Source organism: Neolamprologus brichardi, chromosome 4 (assembly GCF_056152115.1).
Source record: "Neolamprologus brichardi isolate AB-2024 chromosome 4, ASM5615211v1, whole genome shotgun sequence".
In the NCBI taxonomy this organism is placed as follows: domain Eukaryota; kingdom Metazoa; phylum Chordata; class Actinopteri; order Cichliformes; family Cichlidae; genus Neolamprologus; species Neolamprologus brichardi.
This window is the reverse complement of record NC_142107.1, coordinates 17,625,896-17,640,752: the sequence shown is the minus strand read 5'-3', so window position 1 is coordinate 17,640,752 and position 14,857 is coordinate 17,625,896. Positions and strand designations below refer to the sequence as shown.

The window sequence follows — 14,857 nt, the reverse complement described above, 5'->3', positions numbered from 1 at the left end:
GGCTACAGTCCAAGATTGTTTGGAGAGGCAGAGCAGCCATGTGCTTGCACGTATAACCCCAATTCTGAAAAAGATTGGGATGCTATGTAAAATATAAATAAGAATGGATTTGAGAAAACTCAAAAACTCATATTTTATTCACAGTAGAAAAACTTTTAAATGTTAAATGTTTATAATGGTTTTAAACCATAATAAGAAAAATATTAGCTTAGTTTGAAATTGTGGCAACATGTTTACCATAGTATAGCATCCACCCTTTTATTTTAACAACAAATATGTGGGAAATGAGGAAACCGGCTGCTGGACTTTTAGAAGAGGAATGTTACCCAGTTCTTATCTGATATATGATTCTAGCTGCTCAACAGTCCTGGGTCGTGCTTCTCATTTCAAGATCCACCAAATGTTTTCAGTTAATGAAAGGTCTTCATATCAGGCAAGCCAGTTCAGCACCCAGACTTTTTTGCTATAAAGACATCTATTAGATGTTGTAACAGAAGCAGTATGTGGTTTGGCATTATGCTGCTGAAATAGGCAAGGCCTTCCCTGAAAAAGGCAATATCTGTATGGCAACATCTGTTCTAGAGCTCCTGTATATACCTTACTTTCAATATATGAAAGCTGCCAGTCACTAATGTACCCCCTTACAATCAGAGAGACGGACTTGCTAGTCTCTCTCCTCTTGGATAGGGTCCATATTTTCCAAAAAGAATTTCAAATACGAATTCATCTAACCATAAAGCATTTTTTTCATTTTGTTGTTGTTGTTGTTTTTGTTTTAAATGAGCTTTGCTATAGATGCTGAGATTTTCAAAGTCTTCACAATTTTACTTTAAAGAACACAATTCTGACATTAGCTGATGTCGTTTTTTGCAGACAGTGAACAGAGATGGGGAGTAACGCGTTAATCCGATTACTATTTTCTAGTAACGAGTAAAGTAAGGGATTACTATTGCAAAAACGTTTTGGATTACTGTTACTTTCCTGTAAGCGTGCTGCGTTACTAAACCGTGATTTTGTTTGTGAGAGTGTCTCTTGACAATGACGTACGAGCGTGCGACGTCCGTGGCAGCACCAGATGTGTGTAGATCAACAATCTATAATACGGAGTGCGGGAGAGAGTACGACTGTGCAGCGTTTAAAGCTTGGAAGTACTGACATTACTTTGGGTTTGATTCTGTAAAAAGTGACAAGTGACTGACATTACTCTGCAGTACCGGGCAAACCTCCACTGCCCCCAGTCCCGCTAAACAGATTAAAACAGATTTAAGAGCGACGGGACTTAGTGCCACTGAATCTTTGATTTTATTTATTTTTTGCTGTGTTTTACTTGCATCTATTTGAAAGAGTGAGTGTAAACACAAAACATATTTTATATACTGGAATATGCAGAAAATAAGTTTAAATGTTAAACAAAGTCAGAGAATGTTGCGTATAATAACAATAAAATATTAAAACTAATAAAACAAGTTTTAAAAAGAGACTTTTTCATTTAATTCAAGTTTATATGATGGATTATGCAGAAAAAATAGAATTGGGCTGAAAGGTCTATTGTTTTATTATGTATTCAGGTTGTGCATCATTAAAAAGTAACTAAGTAATAAGTAACTAATTACTTTTTAAAATATGTAATCAGTAAACTAAATGGATTACTTTCTTGGAGAAGAAATCAGTAACTAATTACTATTTTCAAGTAACTTAACCAACACTGCTCGTGAATCCCAACTTGTCGTTACTTTAGAGCAACTGCCTCTTTGAGACCTGTTGCCGATTGTCATATTAATTGGAAAATGTTCCTCCAGCTGTTTCTTTTTAGTTCTACTTATTTTTTCAGCCCTTGCATTCCAGCATCCCAACTTTTGCCAGTATCAGAGTTGTATCTTTAAGCATTGTTTCTTGCTTTGATAATTACAAAATGTTTTCAGAAAGGCTAGGATGCCGTTTCAACATTCATACAGAGATTTTTATTATGGCCTCTAATGGTCCAAATTTGGGGGCATAGTGGCCAAAAGGCAAAAGTGTGGCCTAGCACTTTTGGGATTTGGTTTCAGTGTTGGTGTTTATACCCTCAGAGCATGGCTAATCCTCAGAGGCCATCATTGTGTACTCAATCATCTTCTCACATGAAGCACCAAGCCTGCTGGACATGCATGCCTAGTTGGTCCCATGACAACATTTTTCTTTGATCTGTGCCTGGTAGTTCGATGAAAAGCAATGAAAGGGAACAGACGTTCTCTTTCCATCTATTTCTTTACCCCAGAGCTTGCTGTCATCACTTGAAGGCCTCACACTTGTTTTAAACAGTAAGAAGACGACGAGAGCAAAAAAAAAACAAACTTTGAGATTTGATGGGTTTTTTTCCTCTTTTTTTGAGATGTTATTTATATCTACATTTTTCCCCCTCATGGTAGAATACAGCTGATCTTTGAGGATACATGAAAAATTTTGGTTTTGAAGTTAAAGTGTTTGTGACAAACCTGTCTGATTACACAGCACCTTTCTTTATAACAGTCTCTGATTCCTCCTCATACTGAGCTGGCAAAGAAAGTCTAGCCGATAGCTGCATTTAGGGCTTATGTATATAGACAGGTAGATGGACTGGTAGTGGGAAAGGAGTACTGTAACCACAGAGATGGAATGATGAGGTCAGTCATGGCATCTGGTAACCTAGTACCATACCAGAGGCTGAATATGGCCAGACATGAAGGATCTTTATTGTCAGAGAAGGAGCCACTCTGCTGTCCATGCTCACTTAGAAAAATTAATCTTTCATTTCTATGAATACACTCAATCTTCTTATGTCTTTCATCATCAGTCTTTGTCCACCTACCTGTCCTCTTTGACCGCTTCTCATCTTAATCATTAGCAAAAGTTAAGCTTCAAACTTGCAGACAGTATACCTCTGACAATTTCTTCAGTATTTCATTGTGTTCTTCTGAAACTCTTAACTGTGAAACCTTTAGCTGACATATAGAACTGGGTTATATCTTAAAAGGCTTAGAGTGAACAGCTACATAGGCAAACTCTTGTGAGGCTACACTAAAGTCCCATGTCTCTTTAAAGAAATAAACATGCTAACATGCTTACAAATAAACTAAAAGTATATATGTATATTTACGACAGACCTGTTCCTAATGGAGGCTGGTGATTTTCTTTGTTTTAGGTATACATATTAAGATGAGGATTTCTGAAGTGATGGGATATTATTACTGCAAATAGTCCAAATTTCATGGAGCTCCACCTACAAATAAAATTGCACAGTATCAGAGGGCCATGTATAAACCAGGAGTTTACACACTTTTTGCCACTTTATCTGTGTTGATATCAGTTACATTTTTTATGTGCTGGTGTTGAAGGAGTAGTCAGACAATCAGATACTTATATTCATATGATAGGAGTGGATTGACTCACCAACAGACTTGCACTGACATCCACAGACCAGTACCAGTTTTGTTACATTTTGGGTTTACTACTTTCTGCTGGCCAATATCATAAGGCAAGTCTTTCAGTTCGTGAAAGATTTGCTGTCGGATCTAAGTGGGGTTTCAAAAATATCGTTTAAAAACTGATTTAGATGGTCAGAATCAGTTGATGAGTTTGAAAAAGTGCAGCTTTTCCCTGTTGTTTGGTTTCTTTTCACACTGAAAAAACTCCAAACAAAATCCAAGCGGAACAAAATGCACCACTGCAAACCACATTAAGGACATGCTTAGCCTGCTTATTGGATACATGTGTCTGCTGTAGGAGCAACGCTCCGGGTAAATGGATAACATGGAAAATTTACTATCAACAACGGCTAATTGCTACAGTTTGTGTACTCTGCTGCATCACAGACCGCAAAGGCTACAGGAAGGCATTGAAACCAGACTAAGCCCACATTCTCCAAAGGGTATTGGCATGATTGGTTTGTTCCACACCTGAGTGCGATTGCCGTGTTCACATCTGCACAAACAAGCAGCCTCAAGGGGAATACGAACCAGAGTTTGATTTAAATGGACTAACCGGCACAGGTGTGAAAATAAGTAACTGCTGTGCACAGGAAGTGATGAATTTTGAATAACCAGGCCCAGGAGCTGCAATTTTTTTTCTTTTAAAACACATAGAACTCATCAGTACAAGGACTCGATAGGTGATATTACCCGCGGTAACCACAGAAACTGAAAAGCCCACGGAAAGCTGCATTACAAAAGGGGGAGAAAAACACATCAGCGAACTAAACACATTTGTTATTTATGTGAAGCTAATCATTGTTAGATCCTTGAGCAATGGCCACTTTGTGTCGGTGATGCAAATGAAAATGTAAAAAAAAAATAAAGTTGTTGCTCTCATGGAATATGGTTTCCACTTTCATTGGGCATGCAGTCGTGCAGTGCGTTTGTCCTATATCCTTGCTCTACAGTCTCGGGGAGGCAGGGAAATAAAAGTGAATTTGATTTCAGACAGGTGTTTCACTCAAGAACCTCCAAGGGGCCTCTCCTGACAGTGGTACTTCAAAACCCTTTGTAAAAAGTGAGGTGGGGCTGTCACCAGCAAGTCCCTACTGATGTGTCACAGAAGTACAGCATTTTAAGAATTCATGTGTTTGTATGCACATTTTGTATTGCCTATTTCCTACTTCCTGGGATATGAGTAACCTTCCTAATCAGCAAGTTCATCTTTGCAGAAGGTAGTGGATTAATTCTCAATCTGTTATTATTTTTCCCTGATGGTTTTATAACTTTAACTCTCAGTAGGAGTTCCCAAGCCTGTGCACAGCTATCGTTGATGTTGGATTTTAAAGATACTCTGGCCCCGGAAATTTACAGAGACACCATCTTTCAGCCTACTCAAATTCTTTCAGAACATTTGGCCCTTTTCTGGTTTTTATGATTTGTTGGTTTGATAGATAGGCTTTTGGTGCCAGCCAGCCTCATTTCAACCTTTTCTGACTGACTCTTTGCAGAAATTAATCACCAACACCGTACTTTATTATTAATAAATCAGTAATAGACAGTTAATTCTTACGTGGTAGACAGGATATCATGCTGATTTTTTTTCTGTATTCCAGTGAGTCATTTCTCTGGCTGCAAGGTAGCGACTGTCTTGGTCTTGTTTTAACAGGATTTCTCTCTCTCTCTCTTTTTTACTCATTCAAAATTACACTTGGTTCTAACAATTACCAAGACAAATAGATCCTCATTCTTTTATCAGTTCCTTTTGAATTGCTGTTACATTTCCACACACAACTTTGACTTCAGTCAACAGATTAGTCGCCAACCCATTTATTCTTCTCTCATTTTATGTTTTTATACATTTCCCTCTCACTCTGTCTTCTCTTCCATTTTCACACATCAAAAGAGCTTGATGCCTTGACAGGACGGGCCCTAGAAACTTGCTGCCTCCCTCCAGACTTTCCAGTCTCTGCTCCCTCATTGAACTGTTATCTGCTCCATTTCTGGGATTTTCCATGGCAACCAGGAGCCAGTGAGCGTGTGAGTGAAAAGAGTAAGGTCTCCAGTGGAAGAAGTATCTTGTCTCAGACAGCTGTCTGCTAAAAAGACAAAGAAAAGAGGGGGAAAAAAACAACAAAGAGAAAAAGGAAAGTTTGGGAAAGTTGTTTTCCTCCCGTTAGCATGAACAACAACCTAAGTGGATGTATTTTACCACACAGTGAGCTACAGTTCAATTAAACCCTTTGACCAATCTCAATCCTTGACCTCGTGTGTCTCTGTCATTCTTTTTTATTAAAAAACAAACAAACTGTATTACTTACTTACTTTTAGTGCTCTGGTGACAAACACATTACAATAGTGCTCTCCTCTTGATCGGTTCCTAAGCAACCTGTTCACTTGATGCAGGCTGCAACTGCTGACTGACAGTCCTTAAAGTTTCATCCATGGGACCCCCTCAGTGGAAGTAACCCACATTTCTCTCTATTTTAAGATTAATGTCAGATGTAAGGTCTTACCAAAACATATGGGCCTCTCCACTCAACATGTATCAAATGCAGACTGATTTCCCTGGAAAGTCAACATGAACACTTGATTTCTCACGCTAGAGCCTCTCTTTACAATCCTTAGCCTCTCCTCTCCAGGTTCTTCACTTGGATGTGGAGCGACAAGACAACTTTAAAGTCAGGTTATGTCTGTGTCTTCCATAGGATTACACTAGATTCCCAGTGGTTTTAAACAGTCACACTCTGCCACTCAAAGCCAGACATTTTCGTTTGGAGCGTTTATTAAAGGAGCTTGGGAGTCTGTGGTGACAAGTGAAGCGTTTTGTGGAAACGGAATGAGGGATGGAGTAGAACAGAACTCTGCAACAAGGGTTTTCCTTTTTAAAAGTTTCGGTCTCAAGACTTTCACAGCCTTTGTCACTCTGTTTAGAAATACAGTCACAAACATAGCCCAGGGACATAGTGACCCTGAGGACTTGGAAGCAACAAAGAGTCAGAGGCAATCTGTGAGTGGCGATAGCCACAATTCTGTATGACGGTTTTCCTATTAAGTTTACTGTTTGTGGGGTGAAGTGAGCCTTCACCAACCTTAGTGCATATAAAACCTGATGAGAGTGCTCTTTGTTTTCTTTTCCTAATAAAAAGGGAATAGAACATGGATCAGAGTGAAAACATAATCTGGGAGAAAGAGAAGCAATCTGATTTGGTATGTAAAATGTCCTGTCATGGTAAAAAGAAAAGAGACTCTCTGTCAATTCTAAGGTTTCACATTTAAGGACATAATAGAATAACTAGTCATTACTAAGTGCATCCCACGATTCAGTAGTTTGTAGAGCCACCTTTCGCAGAAGTAGCTTTAAGTACTTGTTTTGTGTTTGACTTAATCAGTCTCTCACATTATTTTGGCCCACTCTTCTTCACGTCATAGCAGTGAAGCATGCACACATTCATTTATGCACAGTTCTCTTGAGGTGCCATAACAGCATTTCAATCATGTGGAGGTCTGGACTTTGGCTCAGTCGTTGTAGCACCTTGATTCTTTTCTTTTTCAGCCATTCTGCTGTAGACTTGCTGCTGTGCTTGTGATCTTTGTCCTGTTTCATCACCTGGGTTTTTGCCAAGTTTAAGATGTCAGACACATGGCCTCATATATATCTGTGAAATACTTATACAAAGGAGTTCATGGTCGACTCAGTGAGTCCAAGGTGTCCAGATCCAATGGCTGCAGAACAAACCCAAATCATTACCCCTTCAACATGTGCTTGAGAGATTTGGTATGAAGTGTTTGTGCTGATCTTCTTTCTTTGTTTTTTTCCAAACCATGGCGCTGTACATTATGGCAAGACATTTCCACTTTCGCCTTATCTTGGGAGTTCGCCTTGTAATCGGAAGGTTGCCAGTTTGAGCCCCGGCATTTACAGTCTTGATCGTTGTGTCCTTGGGCAAGACACTTCACCCGTTGCCTACCGGTGGTGGTCAGAGGGCCCGGTGGCGCCAGTGTCCGGCAGCCTCGCCTCTGTCAGTGCACCCCAGGGTGGCTGTGGCTACAATGTAGCTTGCCATCACCAGTGTGTGAATGGGTGGATGACTGGTTGTGTGAAGCACTTTGGGGTCCTTAGGGACTAGTAAAGCGCTATACAAATACAGGCCATTTACCATTTAATTTCTTCCAGAACTCTTGCAACTTTGCAAATCTATGTCAGGAACCATTTTATACGAGCTATATTTGTTCAGACTTCTTTTCTAAATGCATTGTCATGAACTTCAACATTTAGCATGTTAATCCAGGGCTTGTAGAGTCTGACTTGGAGCTCTGAGGGTTATTTTATTGCAGTTTCTCTGAACATTGGACAGTGTTATTTTGACTGGAAGACTGGCACTGTTTTCCGCTTGTGAATAATCTTTCCCATTGTAGAATAATGGCCAACAAATGATTTGGAAATGGCCTGATTACCCCTCCCAGCTAAGATAAGATAAGATAAGATGGCCTTTATTAGTCCCAGAGATGGGTAACTCACAATGTTACAGCAGCAAAGGAGACAGGGCAGGAATAAATATATAGATGCCGCATACCCGAGAGTAATAATATTATAAATGTATGTACATATACATATATATGCTAAATATGTGTATATATGATACAACAATGCACTATACTAGTAGCAGCAGAATGAAATATTTAACAGTGGAGCGGTTGGCTGTTAATAGTAATAGATTGATAAGTTCTTGTGAAAGATTATTGCTGATATTGTTCCTTTATGGTGCCATGTTAACACACTTGAAAATATTAATTTCAGCTGATTTAAGGACTTGAGAGTTATATAGCAGTTTTCAAAATAGCAACCCTCCCAATGTAGCCGTTCCTTAAAATGTCATTAAAGATTTTGTGCACAATAAAAATACAGCATTCAGTATGAAAGTGCAGTAAAAGAAGGTACAATAAAAGCACCACAAGTGTAAAAAACACACTATGTAAAATGCATAAACCTGTAGTCTGCATTTTTATTGCTACCGTTTGGAATCTCAGAATGACAGTTTAACAATTTGTGCTTCTGACTTCCACTAATAAGCAACACCCCTTCTTTTCTCCCTTTACCAGTCGTTACTTCTATGTCTAGTCAATGTTTGTAACAACAAGCTTGCAGTGAAATCCCATGTGAAAAGCAGCATTTACCATCCTGCAAGAATAGAACAAAAACTGGAAGAAGCATAGCAACATCTTTTACCGCCGTCCATGGTTTCCTCAATGTAATCTACCCTGCGATGCTTGTGAAAACAGAGAAACGCTCTCTTGCAAACTGCCTCCTCTGTCAGTTTTACTGTGTTTATCTACTCCTTCTGTCACTCTCATCTGCAAAATAGTTGGTGAGACTATGGATCCAGTTCATGACAATCCATCATTTAAGACAAGTATACACAGTAATCTATTTTAAACAGCAGGGTATGACACTGATGATGCATGGCAGAAGAGGCTGTACAGAATACACACTTATGCATATTGATAATCAATTTTCTTCATTTTAACCACTGCAGGAAAAAATAAAAGTTTCCGGGTGCCACTCTGTGCCGTGTTCTTTGAACTTAGTATTTGCACACTGATTTTCTGTATTGCCATTACTCACTATTTAGAGTACTGGGATTGACCAAAATAAATGAAGCAAATATGCCCAAAGTCTTATTGTGTATTGATCTGTCAAAGCTAGACAGGTGTTTTAGTTACACAGACAAACAGAGCTGCTGCAGAAGAAAAAATAATCTAATTGCACCACAGCAACTTTAATGTGCGGAGCTACACAGCTACAGTATATAACACAGACGAAAGCAGTGTATTCATGTGTTCGTGGCAGAATATAGGAAGATAAAAAAAAAAGAGGTGTGATGACAGAGTGACAGTATTTTCTTCCGTGTAGCCTTCCCTTAGCATTTTTATTTTTGTTGAGTTGTTAAAGCAAGTGGAAAATATTACCATGGCAACATGGAAACTGTCCAATGACACGGCACAGTCCTTGATGTGGCCCATGGCATTTCAAAATTTTAAACATCTGTGTCCTGCAACACTTTATCTGGTGAAAATGGAGCATTTGGTTAGCAACTTTCTTTTAAAAAATTAGTCTAAATAATTAACGAGTCATCAACAGGTAGCTTTTACTTCCTGTGTCTTTCTCCATACTCAAATTTGCCTTTTTCCCCAGCTGGTTCCCACCAGTATCCCATCATCACACTCCCATTCTTATGTTCTCAGTGACTGTAATGAATTCCAGACCATTCTTTTGAGATATGTGTAGGCTTTCTTCTTGCTTCCAGCTCCCATTGCTACAATTTCAATCTTCCTGCCAGTTTGATGGGGCTGCCAGGTGCTTCTAGCTAAACCATATGTCCTTTGACACTCTGTCTTGGGGATGGGGGAAACGTGGAGAAAGGGGGGTTAAAGAGGAGACTATCTGGAGCTACCTCTGAGAAAAACTCTCCCTAAAACTCAGTTGGCTGACATGTGGCAAAAACACAGGCCACCAAAACGAAACCCCGGTTCTAATTCCTCTTTGCGCTAGGCCTGAGAGAGCTATAGATAGAGGGATGGCAGGGAGCTCTTCACTGTTTCCCCGTGGGGTCGGACAAACAGATCCTGTTTCAGTGAGCCAGTTGGCTTGGTGTGGCGCAGTGACCGCATCGCCATCTTCGGCTCAGTCTGTCAGTCAGTCACAGTCTGCTGGTCTGCAGCTCCAGTGGTCAGGCAGGAGTTCATTCTTTTCTGGTGTCTTTGTCTGAATGTTTTTCTGACGGCCAGACAATCCTTTCAACTCTGAAACCTCAGTCTCTGCCTCGTCTCTGTCTCCGATCCAGGGCTGTGATTCTGCGCTGAACTGGTCACACCATCGTTCAAGCGGCTCCTCCTGCCTACAGGTAAGGCCTGTAAGCCTAGTGATAGTTCTGCTTGCACAAAGGCATAGTTACATGTATACACACACACACACACAGCAGATTTTTAAAATCACTTACAATGTCTCTGCAACAGAGACATAGCATAAACAACAGCTAAATGCCCCCAGAGAAGAAGCTGCTTTTGGCTGCTCCCTTATCTGTATTCTCTCCAGTGCAAAAACCAGTACGACACAACATACATTTTTATACTGAAACTCCAATGTGAGATTCTGTGTGTATGTGCTGAGCCTTTTGTCATTTTGCCGCACTAGACGGACGTTTTCCCAGAAGTCCATGCAACCCAGCAGTGACCTGAAGTTACCAAGTCTCTGGGATGTATTGTGGCAGACTTTAAATGTGAGGAAGAGAAACTCTCATCACCCATCACCTCTGTGAGATGAAAGGCCCCAAAAGCAGCCAGCCACCCTGCCGGACACAGCTCAGCTGTTATAAGAAGTGTCTGACAGAAGTGGCAGGTACTTGACCTTCTCTCTAGCTTTTTTTTTCTCTCACTCTTTCTCTCTTCTTCTCTTTTCTCACACTCTCTTTCTCTGTGTCACTGCTTTGCCACAGGCTGACCACTCACGCCTCGCCGCCTCGTCGGTGTTGTCAGAGAGCTAACAATCCCAGCCTGCTGTGCTACACCTGCATTTATTTGTTTTTTCCCACTGACTTCTAATAAGTACTCCTCATGAGTCCTTGTGGTGGCGCTGATCTTGACGCTGTGCAGTCCTACTTTCTCCACCTTATTACTACAGGGGTCTCATGGCTCAGGGAAATTTATTGGTTAGTTAATGTCAATAGTTAGTCCGAGAAATTAGAGGATGGACGCGTTTCTGCTCAATTCACAAGTAAAAGAAAGCACTGGGGATTCGAGTTGTATAAGCATGGTTTGTGTTACTCAAGTAGACTTAGATGAAGAGTACAATAGCATCCACAGACTAAATCAAGGGAGAATTACAGTGGCAAACATTGCGGGTTACCTACTGTATTCCGAGCCTAGATCTGCATGTCTGGGTGGGGAGGGCAGTTGAATTTTTAACAACCTTGATGCACATTTCCATTTCTCCTGCAGACAGTGTCCCATGTATTCATCTCTCCTAACAATGGCGAAATGTCAGCATACTTTCAGGCTGGTCTAAATTAAACATTCATCCCCTTTGAGTATACAGCTATAGAGCTGTTCTTGCCATCCCCTCCCACACTCTTTCTTTCTATTTTCATATATAAGGGTTCGTCCAAATGTGGAACGAGAACAAGACACTTTCTCTCATTTTAGGCCAGATGGTCAGTATGTAGCGTTTAAATTATTTTAAGTTTGCTAATATGCTAAATAACACTTCTCTGGCTGACTTTCATGGTCACATCCCAAAAGTCCCAAGCCTTTATATGTGCAATGGCCAAGAAAGTTGAAGACAAGACTTAAGATGGGGAGTGGGATATTTTATTAATGGGAACTATTAATATTCCATCGCAGGGGGACGATGGCGTGTTTCTTTTTGCAGAAGCATAATGAATAACTGAGCGCCTCCATGGTACCCGATTCGTAGGCATGAATATTCAGGCTCTGGCGATGTATCATGGGAGTGTTGGGAGCCTCTTCTCTACCCTATAGTGGATCACACCCAAGCTCTTTGTCTCACCTCTCTACTCCTACTTTTATTTCTTTCCATGCACATTCAGCCAATGTCACTAAGGCCAGTAGCATCTTGAGACCGGCGACTATAGATCTAATGCTTGGCTCTCAATACCAACCGTCCACAGAGGCTGGATTGATTGATTACACTACTGTGGCTTTGTGTGGGTTTTTAATTGATTGATTTATAGTGGGCCTATGATTGATTATGAGTAGTCAGCAATGGGTTGGAGTTGGGCTGTCAGGAGGACACAGGGTGAGAGGTGAGCTCTTGTAGCCCCTGTGATATGTTTGTTCTTTTATCCAAGAATCCCACTTTTATGTGTAACACTCGGTAGAGCCACTTTTTGTCCTTACCTCGGTCACCTCTCTGGAGCTCTTTTCTCCCTAATTTCAGTGAATGCGCGCCTGTGTTCACATGTGGTGTTGCCTGGAGCTCTGTATGTCCTGTTCTTGCCAACAAAATGTTCAGTAATGTCAAGTTTGTGGTATTCAGCAGGTACAACAAAGACCTCCTTACAAACCTCAAAGAACTAACTCTCACAGTGCCTGTGTAGGAAAATAAAAAGAGATCAAGCATAAAAAGGAGAAGGGAAAGGGAAAGATAGAGAATCACATGACAGTGCAGAGGGAAAAAAAGAAAGTATTACCCCGCTCTTAACATCCCATTCAGATATAACGCTGAGGAAAGAAAAACTATGAAGGACCAGAAGAAAGAATCAATTTGGTAACATAGATCAGGAAGGGGAGACAGTTAAATGCAATGGCAAACAAACATTTCGACAGTAGACATGCCATTCTCAAATGATACACTGTCCCAGTGGGCCAATAAATAACAAAAATCTATGCTTATTTCGACTCGTAAAATCAGGCCGGCCGAGATTAGGGGCGGTTGGTGTGCTACCATCAAGACAAAAAGCCTGAATGTATCAGTCATTTCTTCAAGTTTTATTAAAGTCTGATCAGTGTTGTCTCAGGATGTGTAACAGATAAACAGATGAATGAATTAACAATAAGACAAACCGAGAACAAATGGATGAACAAACAAAGCACAAACAAATACACCAAGAACAACAAAGAAGCAAAGAAGCAATTCAGTGAAAATGAATAAATGGACTAAAGACTCTTGCATGGAAATGGGAAATGCACATGGGTATCAGTCATTGTCTTTTTGTCTTTAAACTCCCAATGCAGAATAAAAAGTATGGGACAAGCATCCTGGCAGCTAAAGGCTTTGTTTAATCACACATTAAATTAGCAATGAAACAGGGACATGCATTTATTGTGTCATTGCAATTTTAGAAGGGTACAACAACAACTCTGATTACATTGTGACTAGTTAGTGCATGTTAGTTTAATCATTTCCTCAGTGTCTGTTTATATTTTAGTATTCTAGAGTGGGGGGGAAATCAATTTTGATATACATTACTGTACAAAATTACTGTCGAAAAGATGTTATTAACTGTGGTGAGCTTGCTATTAATATTACTGGAGAATGGCTTTGTGTGTTCTTATTGCACTTGTGGCTGAGACTGCTGTGATTTGAAACTGAGCTAATATCTTTAAGTCAAGCGATCTAACAGCACGAAGATGCTACACAGCTATTAGAGGCAGATATTAAAGGGAATCTGTACTCAGCATCCGCCTGGACAGTGTAAGATTCTTCACCAAGAAAGAACATTATTCCTGATCCTAGAAACCTATGCCTTTGCAATGCCTCAGAGAAGCTTGCTGATCATTGCTCACACACATTCAGATATGCAATATCTTTTCTTTTAGATGGAGGTAATATGCAGTAATCTAACACTGCCACTGCTAATCCTTTTTTTTTTTTTCCAAACAAAGGGTTACAGCACAGAAAAGCAACAAGAAGAACTCATCCTCTTGTTATCCTGATGCAATTAGAGCCCATGAGTGGCCCTCAAATGCCAGTTAAAGTCTGGAGGATGTCATCTGAACTTTGTTATGGCTCCCTGTGTCAGGTCAGTGATTATGGCTATCCTGACTTCTATTTGAAGACTGAATACAGTCTGCTTTCAAGAGGAAGAAGAAGAGGTATTACCCATAGAGCTGGAAGTTGTGCGTACTGCAATGCCTTGGCACTCTTCTTTGGTGTGGAAGTAAACTGCAGATGCTTAATTTGGAACATACACCCAAAACTTCTTAAAGTTTTTTTTAAAACACTGGCTTCAGGCTCAAAAAGTTGTTTAAGGACCTGGTGGAGGGAGAAGAGCAAAGGACCTTTAGCTTTAGCCCTGAAGTTAGGACAGGCAGACAATCCTGCAGCTTTACCAAGAAAAAAACATAATTGAAAGATGCTTCCCAGATGGCAATACTGGTTGCTGGGACTGTCTAGGAGGTAGGAATACATGTGGCTGCATCACTGTAAAGCGTGCCCTTTAAAACACATAGTATTAATTAACACAAATACCAGACAGGTAGTCAAATGGTCCTTTCACCTATTTCATTCTTTTGCACTTTGAAATGTCAGCATATAATATTTTCACTTGATCTTGTTTGCACTTTTTCCACATTAAATTAAAGATCTAAAAGTAAACATTTAATGCCTTAACTTCACTGATCTTATTCTTTTTGAGACACTTACCATGTTAACCCCGTTTTGCCACGTAATTTTTTTTCAAATTCTGTTTATTAAAACAAATTTTAAAAATCCATATCAATTTGCATAGATATGTTCAGTCTATTTATATATATGCAAATAAAAGCATATAAGGTGGTTAAGGCTAAAAGGCTGAAAACATACGCAGTATGAGTAAATCCATAGGTATCTCTGTTAACCTATGCGTATCACTAACTGATGCATCACAATAGCTATTATAATGTACTTAAAACTGATATTTGTGAATATG

The 14,857-nt window shown here is 39.9% G+C and overlaps 1 long non-coding RNA gene across 1 annotated transcript; it reads left to right on the top strand.

The window, feature by feature from the left end:
- The first annotated feature begins 10,126 nt into the window (after nt 1-10,126).
- LOC102780709 (uncharacterized) lies at nt 10,127-14,419 on the top strand. Its single transcript, XR_004843876.2, has 3 exons — nt 10,127-10,333; nt 10,624-10,827; nt 13,833-14,419. It is a non-coding gene; the product is annotated as an uncharacterized LOC102780709 (long non-coding RNA).
- The last annotated feature ends 438 nt before the right edge of the window (nt 14,420-14,857 follow it).